The following is an 18592-nucleotide window of genomic DNA, read 5'->3' as shown; positions in this document are numbered from 1 at the left end:
ATGAGATTAGGCATTGCTTTCAAAGCATTCAGAATACGTATAAATGGTAGCCATTAATTATTGCAATAACTCACTGCGGGCAGAGCCTGCCTGGCTGGGGCTGTGGGTGGGAAGGTGGTGATGCCGACTCCTGTCCCCACGACAGCGGCACTGCCAGCTCTGGTGACTGTACAGCAACTCCTGCAGAACCTTGTGGTTTTTGGAGGGCTTTCACTCCAGAAATGGTGTGAACACCTTTCTGAAAGCCTTGCTTTCCCCCCATAAACTGAATATTCCCTAACGACTGTGGGAGCAGAGAAGGAAATCATAAAAGTCATTGCACTGCATCCCTTCAGAACAGAGTTCTTAGCAATGTAACAGTTTTTATTTCGCAGCCAGTTCCTTTCCTTGCCCCCGCTGTCTTTTTGCTCTTTAGGAAGCGGCGCCTCACGGAGAGCTCAGCCTGGATTAAAGGAGGTTCAGGAGGGATCGTCTCGCTCTCCACAACGCTCTGGCAGGAGGGTGGGGCCAGGTGGGGGTCGGGCTCTGCTCCCAGGAACAAGGGACACGACAAGACGGAATCGTCCTAAACTGCGCCAGGGGAGGTTTAGGTTGGACAGCAGGAGGAATTCCTTCACAGATAGGGTGAAGATGTAAATGAACTTTTCACTGAGGGCGGTAGAGCACTGGAACAGCTGCCAAGGGAGGGCGTGGAGTCTCCCTCTCAGGAGACATTCCAAACCCGCCTGGACGCGTTCCTGCGTCACCTGCTCCAGGTGACCCTGCCGGGGCAGGGGGGTTGGACTGGATAATGTCCAGAGGTCCCTTCCAACCCTAACAATACCAGGATTCTGTAATTAGACACTGGAACGGGCTGCCAAGGGAGGCGGCGGAGTCACCGTCCTTGCAGGTGTTTCGGGACGTGGCATCGAGTTCCCTGGTGAGGCTGTCGCGGTGATGCCGGTGACAGGTCGGAGCCGCTGACGCCGGCGATCCTCCCCACCCTCACCGACCCCTCGAGCGCGCGAGCGGCGGAACCGCCCGCCCTCAGCGCGCGCTGTGGGGCGGGAGGGGCGGCGCTGAGGCGGCGCGTGCGCAGCCCACGCGCGGCGCCGGGAGGAGGCGGCTCGGGGGGGGTCTCTGCGCGCATGCGCGGGCGGGGCGGCCGCCCCCCCACCCCGTGTGTGTGTGTGTGTGTGTGAGGGAGTGGGGGAGTGCGGGAGTGTGGCCGCGGCCGCCCCGCGCCTGCCGAGCCGGGGGCGCGCACGGACCCGCGCCGACACCGCAGCCCCTCCGGCAGCACCTGCGAGCGGCCGCCCCGCCGTCATCCATCCCCCCTCTCGCAGGTGAGCTGCGCTGTCGCGGCGGGGAGGAGGAGGAGGAGGAGGGAGCCGGCGCCCGCCTCCGCGAGGCTCATTGTCCGGCTCTTCAGAGGAGGAGGAGGAGAGAAGAAAAGAGGCTTCACCCCGGCTCGCACGCCGGGCCTTGCAGGGCTGTTGCCGGCCGGGGATTGGAGGCGCTTCGTCCCCTCCCAGATCCGGGGAGGGTCCCGGCCCCCCCGGGGCTCCGCCGCCCACCTGCCGCCCTCTCCTCTCCTCTCCTCTCCTCTCCTCCTCCTCCTCCTCCTCCTCTCACGGGGGTGGCGGGGAGCGGAGCCGAGCCCCCTGTCGCCGGTGTGTACGCGGCGGGGCACCAGCCTGGCTGTGGGACGGAGGCATGCGGGGCTTGGGGAGAGATGGTCGGCCCCCCGCTGCTTGCTTGCGGGGCTGAAGAGTGGGTTATAACGTGGACACCCCACCTTTGCTGTCTGTGGAGCCCCCGGGGACGGGGCTGTCGGTGCGTGGGGACGGGCAGAGCCGCGTGGGGCACCGCGGGGCCGGAGGGCGGCCGGGGCGGAGCGGAGGCTGTGGCGGCGAGATACCGCTATCCATGGGTCCTGCCCCAGGGATGGGCCCAGGGATGGGGGCACGAGGGGCAGGGCAGCGCCCAGGGATGGGGACACCAGACACAACGTGGACAGTGGCTGTAAGCAGGGGATGGACACCACGTCGCACCACTTTCGTGTAAACCAGGGTAATTCCAGAGCATGTTGCCTTCCAGTAGACGGGAATGTGCTTTAGAGAATGGACAAATTGATGCTGTTTATTAGACATGAGGCATGTTTAGCATGATTTCTCTTCTGGCAGCAGATGCTGGAAAAGCAATTCCGTAGATATATTTCAAACCTCGATGAGTTGTGATGACAGGTAGTAGTTTGGAGTAACTTGCCTTGTGGGTTTAATAGTAGTTACAGGCCTGGTGAAATTCCGTGGACATGTATATCTGTTTGCATGTTTCCTATACTGACACTATTGGAGAGAGATCCCTCTACTGAAAATAGGTGCTTTTGCACAGGTCTGATTCCTGCACCCCTCCTTCAGTGCCTCTGCTGAATTAAGGAGCTTAGCAATCACAGATAGCTAGAAGAGGTGGAGACTTTCTTTTCAAATGGGATCGGTGGATAACCAGGCAATCGTATTTGATAGGCCTACAGCTTTTCTGGTTTTCTCAGGATTGGAAAACATGGGATGCACAATGATTATTTTCTCTTATCACTGCTTGCTTCTGCAGCTGACTTCATTGTAGTTGTACTGTGGTGGTGTTCATTTCTAAACAAAATGGGAATAACATTCTGTTCATGCAAACTGGTAGTTCAAGACCCTTTTTGGTATATAAACCTATTGCATGTTTTACTGGTTGTGCGTAATTTTATTTAACGAACCTCAACTTAGCAGGTGTTTGTTTTAAAACATTATTAACTCTTGACAAGGCATTAGAAATAATACATGGACCAAAGCTTGAAAACTACTCGTGCATTTTTTCATGTATTATTGTAAGGTGTAGTATCTGATAGGAGAGCTAGAGGACTTCCATAGGCACCTCTGCATGAGCTGTACTGCCTTGCATCCTGCTTTGGGGAGTTGATATGATCCACATGGGTGCCAAAACAGCTGGACTGAGTTAGCACCACCAAGTGCTACAGCAAAACATTGCACAGAAGTTGATAATTGTGACTTTTTTTTTTTTTTTTTCCTCTAGTTATGTCCCTGATTACTCTGGAAAGTATTTTATGTTTCTGGGCTATATAAGTAAATCACTTTTTTTTTTTTTTTTTTAATTTCTATGATGAGACTTTTTTTCTTTTTAAGGAAAGTCCTTGCAGAAGCAGAGCTATTCCTGCTTTCCACAGCCTCTGCACATCCCTGCTCCTGGGCTGTCTGCAGTCCTGCTCAGAAGCTGGTTAAAGCTGGGTCACTGGAATTGAGAGGGTGCCCTCTGGTGACGTCTGTGTTGGGAGTTTGGGCGGCATGTAAAGGAACACTCCGGCTAGTCTGGAATTAAATACTCCTCCCAGCACAGCTGGGGGTGTGTTTTGCGCTGAGATGCTGGTGTGGCGTGGCTGAGATGGGGGCCAAGCACTTGTGAATTCATGTGGGGGATGTACAGCAGTCCCCTGGTGTCTGTGAGCCCCCTTGTGAAACAGTCTACCTTGTAATTTATTTTGCTGCATTTTAATAAGAAATGTTTAACTCAGCCCAATGGATACAATGCCCCTCCCCTCAAGAAAACCCCCTTCATGAGGTTATCCTGTTCATTTGCCAGTGGGTATTGTTTGGTTGGGGTTTTTTTGTTTTTTTTTTTCCTGTAGAAATGTGGGGGCTTTCATGGAGAATTTTGGAGAGGTCTTTTCCTTTTCACGCTTCTGTCTTGCCTGGTGGCTGTAGATTACAAATGCCAATGTTTTGATGTTTTATTGATCTTTATGCTGCTTAGCACTAAGGAATAAGAATGAAGATACAGGGCTAACTTTAACTTCAACTACTACTGTAAACTTAGATTTTTGAAATTGACTGTTTGTACAGAAAAGTAATGCAGTCATAGTGTGCTAATGTTCTGCTTGATGTGTTTGAATATTAAAAGATTTGAATTGACAAGCCACACCTCCGTCTTAATCAGTTTGTTCCACTGTTTTTTTCATTGAGATTAAGGGTTAATATTTTCCTTTATATTTGCTTGAAGCTGAGTCATTTGAGCTCCTCCTTCCATTCAATAACTAAAACAGAGTAGAAAATATCCTTTAGGAGTGGGGAGTGTAATTGGTTGCATTTTTCCAAAGCATAAGCCACCAAAGGCATGATATATTTATCTTCTAAGTGTTGGTTTACAGCTCTTGTTAGAAAACATACTTAGAAATGTATTTTCAAAATAATGAGTATACATTTCTGTTAAAAACCTCTGCATTTAAATACCTGGAACTGCTGCAGTACGAATCATCTTTTAATATAAGATGTGTGTGTGTCATAGTTACTGCATGAACAGAAGCTTTGTGGGCTTCATGTTTTGTCTGTTTATGAATTAATCACTTTAAAAGGCTGCTGAAGAGAGCGTATCTTGATGTTGCAGTTGAGCGTTTTAAGTAGATTCTCTGTATGCTCAGTCCCCTGGAACATATGGATGTGGGACTGCAACTCCTTTTCCCTTTTCAAAGATCCGTGCACACCTTGTAGGATTCTAGGGAGAATGGCATTGGAGTCCTAGTTGTGGGCAAGCTGGTCCCACCTGGGCTTTTGCCCAGCAGGAAGGGGCCTGAGACGGGAGCTGGAGCAAGGCAGGGTGAAGTGTGGAAGAGCTCCCAACAGTGGCTCTGTGCAGTCAGGAGGAGCTGTGTGCTGTGGAGGAGGTGAAGGGATGGGGAGAGGCTGGCCCGAAGTCCAGACCAGGGAGGTGTATCACGCATTGTGGTGTGGTGTTGAACGCTGGAGTGCTGTGGCTCAGAGGTTAGGATGGCATAAATGACAGACACTGAACCAGTTTGTGGCCGAGGCAGGCTGTTCCCAGTCTGTGTTTCAGTTTATAGGAGAGTTTGTCTCGAAAGTGTGACCTGTTGGGTAAATCTTACAGTACAGCAAATAAAATGCTGGGAAGTCTAGTGAGTCACCACAGGATACTTTAAAATGCAGGTTCCTGACCTTCATGTAAGGCTGGGTTTTACTCTCCTGGACTTGCTGCTCTGAGGTGTACAGCTCTAGTACACTCTCAGCTGGTGTTTTCAAAACTCCCCACAGGGGAGTTGGGTTGTAGACTGTTATATGGCACAGGTGGTGTCTTTCTTGAACCCATGGAGATCTCCTGAGTTTGCTCACAGAGTGCTTCCTACCCCAGCCTTATTGTCACTGTAACTTTTTACATGTCAGTAACTTCAGCACAGACAAACAACAGCTGGATGCGTAAGGTGTACTTTTTCATAAGGGTAGGATTCCCTTTCTCTTCCCATGTCTTTGTTGTCCTGCAGTCATGACTTCAAGAATGACAGTTAGGTAAAACTGGGAAAAGAAGCAGCAGTGTACCTTGCAGGGCCTGGAGGCTTTGCCCTTATTTCTGTAGGTCTGCACTGTTCGGGTGTGTTTTGGCTCTTTTTATCAACTGCATTAACAAGTCAAGGTTTCCTGCCCCAGAAACTCCCTGGCTGTGCTGCAGTGCACACCTTTGACTGGCACGGAGAAGCTCTAGAGCTGCTTGGTTGGAATATCAAGAAACTCTCTTATCAGCCCCTCCTGAGCATCATTTTTGTGGTTTAAAAACCTGCCTATTTCACAGTGGTAAGGAGCAGCCTCCTTTGTTAAAGATTAAAGCTGTAACATGGCGGTTGATTTGATGCCAGACGTGAGAGAACAACACATCCATTGCTGCTTGATGGTCATGGGGAAGTTTTCCCTTTTCTCTTTTGCAGTCAGATGTTGCTTGCAGCCCCTTATGATAGGATAGATCTTGATTCAAACTCTTAAGAATAGTTATTTATTCTGTTTCTTTGAGATGCAGGACTTAAGGCTTATTCTCCATGCCTGTTTCAGAATTTCATTTGTATTTAGAGGTACATACAGGTTCTGTAGGCAAGGGAAGCCTGAGATTGTGTGTGAACATGTGCCTGCCCTATTTTCCCTGGTCTGTCTGAGGAGACTGTGAGTCTCTCTCATGTATTTCAAGTGTGACCACAACAGCTAATGTAGCTCAATGCCTCATCAGTATGTAGTTGAGATTTGAACATGGATTAGAACAAGCTGGCTGAAGTTCAATCCAGATAAAATATACAGGATGATGTGGATGTAATTATCAGCCTCCCTAATTGGAGGGCTGCATTTGCCATTTGGTAGAAGTGTTAGTGCCCTCTGGTGACTCACATTTATTACTTGTTCTTAGCAATCATATTGAAGCAATAAAATAAGTTTTTTAAGTCTTTGGAAGGCTGAGACCCCCAGCTCTACTGATTAGATTTGGAAAATTTGACTGGAAATCATCTTTGCCCTTCCTCCCATTGGTTTTAGATAGTATTGTAGTTCCTAGTGCAAGTAAAGAAGTATAGCAAGCCTGGGTCAGGTAAGGAGTTGAAACCAGCATGCCCGAGGCATAAGCAGAACTGCCAGTGAGGGAATTTGATTGTTGAGCTTTCCATAAGCTCCTCTGCCAAAAAGTGGTTGGCCCAATTTATTAATTTCTTGGAACTCATGAATCTCTTGACTTACACTGCTTGTCCTGTGTGTCCATCAGCTGTCTGAGGGCTGAAGTGCTCAGAGAAGAAATGGGTAACAGGGTTTGCAGAGGAAGAGCTTGAGATACCCTGGCTCTCGTGCTGTAGTTCCATTTTAAAGTGATTTGGATGCAGAATGCGGTGCAGAAGGTTTTGCTGGCTTTGGAGCTGCCTCAGTGGCACTGACGCTTTGGGATATGTATGTCACCTCTTTTCCTCTTTAATGGAGCTGTGCTGTTGACAGCAATCAATTAAGTCTGAAGTGACCTAGGTCTGGCTGTTCATGCTCTGACCATTGCTGTAGTAGCGTGGCATTAAAAGCTGTTTGATTTGTGCCTTCCTCATTATTCATTAAGCGACAGCTTGTGGACCGTGGAATCTGCTCTCATTGAAATGGTCTCAGATTGATTGTGCTGGAGAAGAAGGATATTGATCTTTTTCAGAAGTTGAAGGTGTATTTCTTAGATGATAGTGGCAAGATGAAACTGGCAGAGATCCTGAGGAAAGTTATCTTAATGTAGTTTGTAAATTGGATTGCTTTTATCACATTATGAATGTGCCCAGGGTTTGGGGTAATTGTCTGGACTATAGTATTATATTTTCATTTAGCTTTAGAATTAGTGGTATAATGTCACAGAGTGACTGGACTCAGACCAATAAGTGAATAAACAGGGCTAGTACAAAACACATTTTCTGCTGTGATATATCCTTTTCAGATTAATGTGTAGGCAGGCAGAAGCCTCCAGTGAAAAGCTGGTCTCAAATTACTGTTTTTCTTTATTAGCTTCACATATGAATTTGTCTGAGGAGGTGTGTAAGTTCAGATAGACTTGTGAGTTCTGTGTAAAACTCAAATTTATAAATTCCGTAAATGGTTGTTTCTAGTCTGCTTGTTTTGTTGCCAGGTTGTTTGTGTAATCTTCTAATTGCTCTGAATTTCTGTTGCTTGCTTGCTGGCTTTGGGGTCCTCCACGGTTGTAACTAATCTAAGTGGGTTTGTAATTGAATTAGGTTGTGACCCCATGTGCAGTGAGGCAGCTTATTTATTGACTGCTCTCTTCTCACCCTGTACTGGCAGAAACAGAGAGAGAATGCAGTAGAGAGAACTGCATCAGGGAGCTTACCCAGCTAAGGAATGAAGCTTCTCCCCCTCCTTCTTGCCTTGTTTATTAGTTTGATAGTTCCCCCAAACTGTTCACTTCAGCTGTACAAAATCTTGGGCTAATGTTGTGGCAGGGAAAGGAACAGGAAAAAACATTAGTGGTGGGGATGACTAGCAAGTATAAAATCAAGTTGCCATAAACGAGCTGAAATCAAGAGCGGATCAAATAACACTTGTGTCCCTAGCTGGGTGTGCAAGTCTGGGGGCTTGGAATAAACTTTGTTTCAGATTTTATGCAGAAAAATTTGAGGCGCTTTAGGATTCTTGTGGCACTTTTGAAAGTTCCTTTTGCTTACAGCTAAACTCTCCCATTGTTGCATCTTTTACAGTAGGCTGGTAAAGTGAGAGTGATGATGGTGTTGGTGGAAACTTGATAATATAGCTGATCGTGTCCAGAAGTCTGTGAAGTATTTTGGGGATTCCAAAAGCATCTGCAGTTAGCAGATGAGAGGTGTTAGAATGCTGGTAGCATTGCATAGTTTCCTGTGTGTTTGTTGTGGATTTCAAAATGCACATAAATTCTAAGTGCTGGGTGAATAAAAGGTAAAAAGGTCCAAAGATTCAAGCTGCTCACTCTCCCATTACTGCATCACTGTTTTGTGCTGTCACTAATTAGTAACTTTTATATTATGAAGTGTATTGATAAAGCACATGGTTGTGTGGATGACTCATAATTGTTGTACTTCCTCTCCCACTATCATGTCATTAACTTTCCCTGCGTGGTTAAAGGGCACCTGAACAGTGCTGCAGTTGCTGGCAGGTTCAGACCACTCTGCCAACAGACACTTTTCCCATGTGCTTTATTGGTAAGTCTACCTGACTAGTGGCAGCTATCTCGTTTATTTTTAGAATATTAGTCATGTACTTTTAGACTGACCAGTTTGTTTAGGCATTAGTCATCAGGCTTGTCTGGTAAGTACCTCTAAATAATTTTGATGTTATTATTGATCAGACTTCTACAGAAGTATGCCAACAGGCATTTTGGAAAAGAGTAATGGATAAGAGTAGAATCCATTGAGTTCAGTCCTTCCATGCAGTTGAAGTGATTTGCAAGTATTTTCTGGAGCTCAGAGTGCAAAATTACTGAAGTACTAGCAAGATTTCTTCTTAGCTACACACCTTTGCTTCTGAGAGACGTGAGTGTGGTGGACAGTGGGCAGCCTGAAACTTGAGGGTGGGTAAAACCTGGTGCTTGCAGGTCTGCCTTAAGATAAAATGAGGTTAAACATTACCTAGCTATAAGGCTTTATTATTATTACCTTTTAATATGTCATTCACTGAGGGTGTCAGGTGTGTGGTTTCTTAGGAAACTGTTTTCTGTGTTATTTTTGTAATAGCGAATGTTCCTCTGTGGTAGAAATATTTTTGCTACTTTGTGTTTGAAAACTGCTTTGCTCACCATCCGATGCTGGTTGTTTGCTCTGTTGATGATACATAATTTCTTATGATCTTCTTCTGGGGATTTTTTTCCCTCCTAGGCTGGACCTTTTTTGGATTTATTTTGTACAGATTTTGCCAGGTAGCTCTTTCATAATAGGTTTTGGTATTCCTAGTGATATGCCTTGCTAAGTTTTTAATGGTGCTTTAAACAAGTCCCTGTTGTGTTACATTGGACAAAGGAAGGTAGCAGTAGCAAATCTAATCACAGTATGAAACTGTGATTCTTTGATTATCTTCTAAACCCTTAGGTAGCTGTAGGTATGCTGGCAAAAAATGATTTTATTTGTGGAGATTGTTTAGCTCTACTGCCAATATCTGTTAAAGTGGTCAAGTATCCACCTGGAATAATTTTAAAGGAATTTGGAGAGGAAAATGATATTGACCAAATAGCAGCCAGGAGATGAAACAAAAAGGAAGGCTTGATAAGTTTTCACTGGAGATGGGTGCCAGAGGTACAGTGTTTTACGAAGCTGAAGGCACGTTAAAGCAAGATGAAGTGAAAAAAGCTACTTTTGAGGTACAGTATTTCTTAACCTTTGAGGAATGGCAGGTAAGCAGATGGAGTGCTCCAGGACCTGCTTGTGTGCAGCTTCCTCGGTGCCTGCATGTAATGACTTGCCCTTGTACTTAATTAACTCGTTGGCTTTTTTTTAATGTGGATAGGGTCTGTGTGATGACAGAACTTGAACTGTATTTCATGCTGTGACTTGCCTTTAATGCTTCTGAGAAGTCAGTCTTGACTCTTTTCTGAAGCTGTCTTAGTGGTGGGAAGGCTTCTTCAATTAGGACCTCGTTCATGTTTCAGATAAGGCAATTTAATTTATCTTCAAAGAGGTATTTCTATAGCTGGGGATAAGCTGGTATTCTGGGATGTGGGTTTCTTAAGTAGAGAGGTCTAAAACTGTCAGAGACCAGCATTTGGAACTGTTTAATTTTTTTCTGGTTTTGGTCGCGAACGCCGTACAACTGGGAGGGAGAGGGGGAAAAATATCCACGTTTTTGCTGTTGCATATTGCTTTTTTTTTTTTTTTTTTTTTTTTTTTAATGTACAGTAGAAAATTTTGAAGTATTTAAGGTGACATTATGTCAGGGCTTATGAGAAAAACTTAGCAGCTATGCAAAACGGGTATGAATTCTTAAGCATGTTTAAACTAAGAGGAGTAAGCAATATGCCCTGTTGATTTGAGGCTGATGTGGTTTTTTTGAAGAATAATTCTTGATCTGAATTGTATCACTTATAAGACAGTAAAGACATTAACTGAAAGGGCGTTGTTGAGGCCAAAGTCTTTTATAAAGGGTAGGTTTGGAAAATGTGAAGTCTCTTGTGCAGATCTGTATGTTGATACAATTCAGAGGTGTATTTGTGTTGCACTGTTAGACAGAGGTAGAAATCCAGTTGGCATCTGTTAAGTGATGCTGCTAAAAAGGGAAGATAGCTCCTTGCATTATTTATCAGACAAACATAAGAGACTTCTTGCTAAGCTATTGCACCCACAAAACTTTTGTTCATTCCCTCACTTGTAAACAAAGGTATATTGTAGCAGTGTTAAGAGCCTTATTTCAGCTTTACTTGTTTTTTTGTTTGTTTTATTTTTTTTTTTCTCCTAAAGGTAACTCTTATTTTCCTGACTTAGGAAATTATTTTCCTTACTTTTTCTTTGTCTCTTTTTATGAGGTAATAATCTTAAATGGAAAACAAAACCAGGCAGTAGTGGAGCTAAAGGACATGGACAGAGGTGAGATCTCTCCAGAGACCAGGAAAAGACAGGCTTCCCTTGCTGCCTTGGGATTTGCCAGAGCTCTGTGTTGCTTTCAGGTGTCAGATTTCTGTGTCTGCTACTGAATGTCATGGATATCTTCTTGATTTTACTTGAAGTGAGCGAGGGAAGATGAGGAGAAGTGATGGACTTCAGCAACTGAAGTTTTTGTTGCTTGTCTCTTTCTCTGGTGTCATCTTTCCCTATTCCGTTCCAGCCCATTAATGGAATTGGATATCTTTTTTTCCCCAGGGCAGCAGGGTGTGTTTCTATGATCTTATCATTAGATTTGCTGATCACTGTTTCTTTGTGGCTTTTTCTTTATTTCTGATTCTCCTAAAGTGGGTAGAAGTGCTTTGCTTACAGGAAAAAATTGCTGTCTTTTGGAATTCATAATTAGCATCTTCTCCAGTGAGGGAGCTGATGATTTTTAATGTAACAATATTTGAAATCAGAGAACATATCATGGAAGAAATAAAGGAGTCTTGCCTAGGTTGAAGATGCCACTTGTGAATTGTGTCCTCTTTTGGTTGTGGGGCTGGGTTGAGTATGTGCTTGGGTCCCAGGGTTGTGATGTTGAACTGGCTTCATTTGTCATTGAGGGAGCTGGTTTGTGCAGCAGTCTCTGGTAGAGCAGCCCTGCTGTCTGATGTTTGCCAGCTCAGTCAGATTAATGGTGTTTATTAGCCACACACAGCTCTTCTGGAAAACCCTGCTCTGTTGTTTGTGAACAAACTAGGTTCTTCTGTCAGAAGGGCCACGTAAATCCCTGTATGAATATTGCATTTCAGTTGGTAGTTGTGTTGCCTGTTCTTGCTTAGGTAGTTTTTCTTTGTTGTCTTGGAGGTAGTGAAAGATAAATTTGTATAGGTCATTAAAATATCTTTGCTTTTGAGTGATAAAGCTGTTTCAAAAATCTCACCTGCCAAAACACACTAACCATGTTGTGGCTGGCTTTTTCAGCTGTAAGGTACTAATGCCCTATTTATGATGTGGCTGGTTCTCTTTTATGTTTAAATAACAGCAGGACCAGCATGAACCTCCCCTACTTGGCAAGCTGAACCATGAAACTAAAAGATTAAAGTGTTTTCGAAGTGCAGCCAAGGTATTGACTTTTCCAGCCATTCTTTCAGCGGGTAAGAGGCAACTTGCTTCCTGCCGGTACAGAATGGGGAAATGCATTACTAATTTGTATTTTGCTTTTTTAGTTTGGTGATAGGGACGATCTTGACTTGGAGACAATACTGAAAGCTCTTAATTAGTTTCATTTATATATATATATATATATATATATATATATATATATATATACACACGTATATATTTAATTGGGTTCCCTGTCATGCTCTCCCAGCTGAGTTTGCTTCCCAGCACAGCTTTCTCTTCACTGGGGCATTTTTGTTGTTTAGGCAAGGCTGCTCCCTCTTTGGTGTGCAGCATCCACTCATCCTTCTAATGTTGACAGATTTCCCTGTACCTCCAGAACAAGGACAGTTTCATGACAGTAATGACAAAGCAGCATCAAATCCTTGTCCAAACTGTAACTTAGGCTACTCATTCCAAATATTTAGAAACAATTGCTCAGACCCTTTCAGTTCTCTGTGTTAGTCATGGCCATTTTTTCATGGTTTTTCCCTCCTATTCAAGATGAATCTTGCATGAGAGGAAAAATACTTGTCTTAGCTAAGCTACAAGTTTTTTGTTTTAAGTCAGCAATACAGGGCATGGCAGGGTTCAAAGAAGTGTTGTATTTTCATTTAGATGAGATGAAGAATTCACTTCCATTGGTTTGTCCAGAATGACCAATGTCTGTTGCTTTAGCAAAAGCCAGTGTTGTTGGTTATTCTGGGCCAGAAGATGTCCTCTCTGCAAAAGGAGGGAAAAAAGATGTTTGTGCAAAATTTCCTTCAGGATTTCCTGCCAGAAGTTGCCAGGGAATAGGAATCCTTCCTTACCTGGTAGATGTCTTAGGATCTGAGGATCTTTGCTTTAGTTCTTCTAATTGTGATTTCCCCAAACTTTGTGCTACTTTATCACTGTGATGGTTTTGGTGAACCTGGATAGGAAAGCAAAGCATTTTGCAATCATTTTGCTAAGATTAGAGATTTTGGCTATTAGTATTAGTGAAGTAGAGGATAGGGGATTTTTGGGGAAGATTTTAATCTGTGAGCTTTTTAAAGATAGTCGCCATCACCTTGTGGTCACATGACAATGGGTTTTATATCCCTGCTTGTGATAGCCTGCCCTGTCATGCCATGCACTTTCTTGCATTATAGCATTCTAAGTTTGCTTTTTATCAGTTAAAAGATTAACAGAATTATTAATATTGTTCTGTTTTTAGTTAAAATGAATGTCAAATGGCATGATTTCCCTAAAAGGAAAGTGTTATCTGCTGTAAACCAGTAGTTTACATTCAAAATATAATTTTCCTTCAAATCTGTCACAACTATATTGTGTACAGGATATCTCTGCCATTACCCTTAGACCCAAGTTTCCAGCTTGCACGTATCTGCACTTAAATCAGTCTTTAATATCTGCTTTCATTGATTTGGCAGAAATGGACTCAGCTGTGTTTCATGAGCATAAGGATACGTGTGAGTGATAATTATCCAGTCATCCACTGAGTAGCTCAAATATCCAAGTAGTTGGGTAGGATATCACTTGTGAACATACTGTGCTGAATTCATAGTGCTGGAATAATCTTAAAAATCCTTCTTGACAGTCTGTATCAAATGCATGTCATTAGCCTTACCCCTGCAGTGTCTTTCTCCTGATTTTGTAACAAGAATTTAAGGCTTGCCTTTACTGCCCTTAGAGGTATACAAATGATTTTGTATAGCTAGTTCTTACTCTTTGCCAGCTGTGCTCTTCAAATTAATGCTTGTGCTGCTACATCTCAGTGTCTTTTTGATGTCTTCTGGAAAGCATTGTATTCTACATCAGTTACACAAGTTCTGTAGGTATTTATTATGTCATCCTCTCTTTAGGGCGTCTCCTTTCATCAATAATGTAGATAGATGGATTAGAAATGGCTCCAGCAGGGCTCTCATTTATACTGCCCATTTACCTGAAATCACATTGGGATTTTTCTGGTGACTGGACTGCTGTTGTTAGTGCACAAACATTAATTGGTTTTACCAGAATTTCAGGCCTTCAAATAAATTCTTGTCTACCTTGAGTGTCTAAAGAGACTCCATTGCCCTGTGGTCTACTGTAAGTTTCTATTTTGATAACAAGGAAAAAAGTCTGATACCATCTTAAAAATACACTGTCTTCCTTCATGAAAACATTCACTCTGAATTCAGTTGGAGCAAACATATTCTTGGTCAACAGATTCAGGCCCTTCGAGTGCATCAGTGGTGAATGGTCAGGCTCTCTGGCTGTTGGAGTCCTGTATTTGAATTAAGTTGGTTTCTAGGTTTCTGTCATGTTTTATTAGGCAGATGGCTTTGGTGGTCACCAGTTGCTGAGTGATCTTGGGTGGAGAAAGGGATTCAACATTAAATGATGGGTATTTGGGTCTTTATCTGTTCTCTCGTGTGAGGCCCTTCCACAGGGAGTTAGAAATATGGAACAGAGGTGAGTGGGATGCTCTGATTGATAAGTAACTAGTTTGTGAGTTGTTTGCTCGCTGAAGTTGTCTACCCTGGGCTTGACACACTTCCATAAATGGATGCAGAGGATAGTGACAGAGGCAGAAGATCCAGCTCTCTTCCCCAAATGTCTCTGCAGTTTCCCATAATAGTCATCATACCAAACTGGCAGTTCATAGGCTGATAGGTTTTTTCCTGTTAGCACCATTTCTATAGCAACGGTGCGTATCAATGCATGATGTTCAAAAAAGAATAATTATAGAGACCACTGCTGAAGTGTTTGTATCCCAGGTTTTATTGATAAAGGGTGTACTCATTTCTCTGAAAGCTGAATTTCAGACCAGACTAAGATATTGTGTGTCCTCCTTGAGAAAGGTCCTTAGTGTCTATTAGTGGCTTAATAAAGAAATACAGTAAAATGTTCTCTCGACAGTATTTTCTTCTGAGTGAAAAAGTCAGGCATTCCAAAGAGAAGGAGTTTTGATTTCTTTTCCTTAAATGTCAATCTTTTTTGCAAAACAAGGGTTCAGTCAAGGCTGGTGGATGTACCAAGTCCTTAATTCTGTGGATTTGGAGGCTGTTACTCAGCAGCAGTTGGGACTTTCTCATTTCTCTCTTGTTAAAATCTGTCCTAGGATGATTTGATCATCTTAATTTTGGTTTGGGTGTTCGCAATTTTGACTCTAGCGCTTGATGCCTACCGGAGTGGGCATGGAAATTTGAGTTTTCTTTCCATCCCTGTGTGATGTGTAGGGTTTAGTTTTTGTCAATTTTTTTTCCCTACATGTGCTTTTGGCATATGAATGGTGTCAGAGTTCCTGTAGCCTGTTTGCAGTAACAAAGCTCAGGCTGTCAGTTGTCTTTTCTGTCTCAGAACTTACAAGTGTGCCATTGTACATAAAATTGTATTTTTCCCAAGTCTTCTTCCTGTGAAACACTTTCTTTTCTGAGAGAAGGCATGCCACCTGCATGGATCCCTTTGCAGATCATTACAATGATTTCTTCAAGTCTGCCTTCTGCTGACATTTTTTATGTTGCCTTACTGAAAATAATAATAATGAAAAGCTAGGAATAGAGAAAGAACTTCTAGAGACTTTTCACTGTAAGATATGATATTTTTGCTGATGCACAGTCTTAATAATTCTTCCCTATTTGTGTGTTGTTTGTATTATCCTCAAACAAAGCAAAACTGGGTCTAAGTACCTCTGAGAAGAATTTTTGGATCCTCAAGTCCATGTTAGCAGCATTCAGTGCTCTACTGTTACATGCTGTTAAGGATGATTTCCCTGTTCAGAATGGTGTCCACAGATGTGTTCTTCCTTTATTAATTCCACTGATACTGTGCCTGCAGTTCTTAGCCATAATAACACTTTGCAAACTGAGCATTAATCAAGAGGACCTTAATCATTTACTGCTCCTCTTGTTTGCAAACAAAATGGGTAACTCTGTGGCTTTGTGGTGGACGTCTTGGGAAATCCAGTTGGGGAAAGGTTATTGTCTTATAGAACTGCCTAATTAATAAAAAATAATTGCTTCTAGTTTAAATCCTATTTTTATTTTCTTTGCCATCTTTTTACTTCTTATTCTTGAAAATAAATATTTCTTTCAGAAATGTCTCTAGGTTATGTTTTCTCCTGCTGTTTCTTTGGGGCAAGGAGGGATTCTCCTCTGGTTCCTCACTGAGCAAACCTGGATTTCTTCTTCAGGATGAAAACAAATTTTGCTCGGAGGTTAAACTTTGGGTTGGCTTTAGTTATGGGAGGGAGATGAGGAAGGTAGAACCTTACACTTTTGATGGATTTTCTGTGCTAAAAGAATTCCCTACTGCTTACTCTTTTGACATATGGAAAGGAAACCAAGCGATGTCTCATAAGTTCAGAGTTCTGCTCTTGTGGTGGCAATTGCCAAGTAAAAGGCAGATCCAAAGGAATAAAACTTTCTTCTGTGCCTTTTTCTCAAGAACTACAAACAGAGGCTTCTTGGTGCTCTCTGAAGGAAGAAGCGCCAGGGACCTGATGATTTGTAAGCAGTTTGTGAGCAGAGAGTTCTTCAGGTTTTGTGCAGTTATTGTCTTAGTGCACCTACATTTTGTCTTTTAACACTCAGACCCTGCTGGAGAGGCCTTTTGTTAGCAGAAAGCCAACCCCTTACGACCTCAGGCTAAACCTAAATAGCATCTACACGTGTTCACATTTTTGGCTTACTTCATTTGTTGCCTGCGATGATCCTTCTGCTTGATTCATGCCTTTGTGAGGGCCCGGATCTGCCACTGCTTGCAGCTGTGTACCAGTTCTCAGACTAAAATTTGTTGCCTTGTGCTAGAATAGCTCCCAGTTAAGTCTTGGCCCTGAGTCAGTCCACTGAGGAAAGCTCCTTTTGAGTGGTGGAAGTCAGAGCGGTAAGGATCTCCTTCCTATTTGTGTGTAACTAACCTGGAAAATTTTCCATTTTGAGCTGAACCTCTTGATTGTTGCAAGTCGATGACAGACTGAGTTAATGGTTTGAATTTTGTAATAGGATTTGGTAAATAAGTAACTTGAGCCCTGGAGAAGGCTATTCTGGCTTTCAGTTTTCGTTTTTCTTTCTTTATCTCATCCGAGGAAATGGGAGCTACAAGTCGTACCAGTTCTTGAGATGAAAGAGGAGAGCGCTGGTTACTGGAAAACCACAGAGAAGAGGCCTAGATAGCTGGAAACCAAGATATGAATGAGACAGAGCCTTGCTGTTATCTTAATGTTATCTCTCTCTCGTTTTTCTTTCTCTCCCAGCCGCCTTCCATTCCCAAAGTTTGGGGAATGAGGTACGTAAAAGCAGCAATAAGATTTATTCAGAACGAATTATAGTGAAAGTGCTCTGTGAATAGTGTCTTCTTAAAGAGTAATAATTTTACCTAATTGACAGGTAAAGCCTTTTCTAAGGCAGAAAAAGATAATCTAAATTAAAATGAGCATATTTAAATGAAGCTTCTTTTTTTTTATTTAAAACTTCTGTGTCAAAACTAATGAAAGAGTTTTTTGTTCCCTTTCTTGCTATTCCGTGGATTCTAATTTCATCTGTCTTGGAGCTTAACCAGCTGATACTGCTGTGACTGTTGTGCAACAGATGCTTCGGGGGGAGAATGTATGTGTGACAGAAGTGAGCTGTGTGAGCACGGAAGTGCTCTGAGTTTCCAGCAGGAGTCTGTGTCACTGGGTCAGCTGTGCCGCTCCTGCAGCATCGTGTGACACCGTTTCTGGCAGGAAGGAGTCCAGCAGGAGCTTAAGCAGTTATGAGATATTTGCTGTCACTGATGGTGCCTGAAAACTGTTCAAGAACCCAATTAGTGTTATTCAGATTTTGAGCATAAAATTTGGATTTTATTCTTCTGGTTTATCTGCGTTATATGCTTCTGGCTTATCTTCCTGATAGTTAAACATGGCAGATGTGTCCTTGTGCAGATCTCCGTTTTGTGCCATAAGCACACTAAGCTCTCATGGGTTCTGCTTAGGAGAGAAGTTTCACTGTCTTCAGAACATCTGCAAGCCCTTCTGTGCATGCATTTTATGCAAAACCTCTTGGAAGCAAGGTGACCAGAACTGCATAGAGTACAGCATGGTGTCTCTTTTGCAAAGTTTTGCAGGTAGCATTGGTCTATAACTAATGCAAATATCTGGGTCTCATGTGGCTACTTCATGCTTAGCGCGTTAGTGGCATCATTTCCAGCTGAAATTCACAGCAGAGATTTTACAGCAGTCAGCTACAAGAGTCCTTTAATGATTGACTTTTTTTTTTCTTTTCATTCTTCTGTCCATCAGATAGTTTTATTTGTCCTATATTACATTGCTTTCCTGTATTTCTAAATGTTTTTTGTTCTAATATTTGTATTGATACTGCATATTTAATAACTCCTAGTAATCAGGTTTTTTTAATATTATGCTCCCCTATCTGTTTTTGTCAGGTCTTTACCCAGTGGATGTCTTCTTGTGTGTCTTATCTCAGTCTTCACTAGTGGTAAATCAGGCAGTGCTTTGCCAAGATTCACATGTCTGGAGATTTCATAGTGTGTGAGATTTTAGGTCTGGGATTTTATTATTTTCAACGATAAATTTCCTGCAGG

At 43.0% G+C, this 18592-nt stretch overlaps 1 protein-coding gene across 10 annotated transcripts in view; it reads left to right on the top strand.

Annotated features, from left to right (window-relative positions):
* The first annotated feature begins 1236 nt into the window (after positions 1 to 1236).
* RALGPS2 (Ral GEF with PH domain and SH3 binding motif 2) overlaps positions 1237 to 18592 on the top strand; it is a 109339-nt gene continuing 91983 nt past the window's right edge. For 2 of the 10 annotated variants that reach the window (XM_040072309.2, XM_040072306.2), the window contains exon 1: positions 1237 to 1325. The gene's annotated coding sequence lies outside the window, so the exon portion shown is untranslated. Of the gene's footprint in view, positions 1326 to 1414; positions 1816 to 1945; positions 2053 to 18592 lie in introns of those variants that run through there. The other 8 variants (XM_040072310.2, XM_040072312.2, XM_040072307.2 and 5 more) reach the window with 8 other exon arrangements.

The sequence above is a fragment of the Hirundo rustica genome, chromosome 9 (assembly GCF_015227805.2).
Source record: "Hirundo rustica isolate bHirRus1 chromosome 9, bHirRus1.pri.v3, whole genome shotgun sequence".
Taxonomy (NCBI): Eukaryota; Metazoa; Chordata; class Aves; order Passeriformes; family Hirundinidae; genus Hirundo; species Hirundo rustica.
Note: the sequence above shows the minus strand (reverse complement) of the source record. Positions and strands in the feature narration are given on the sequence as shown.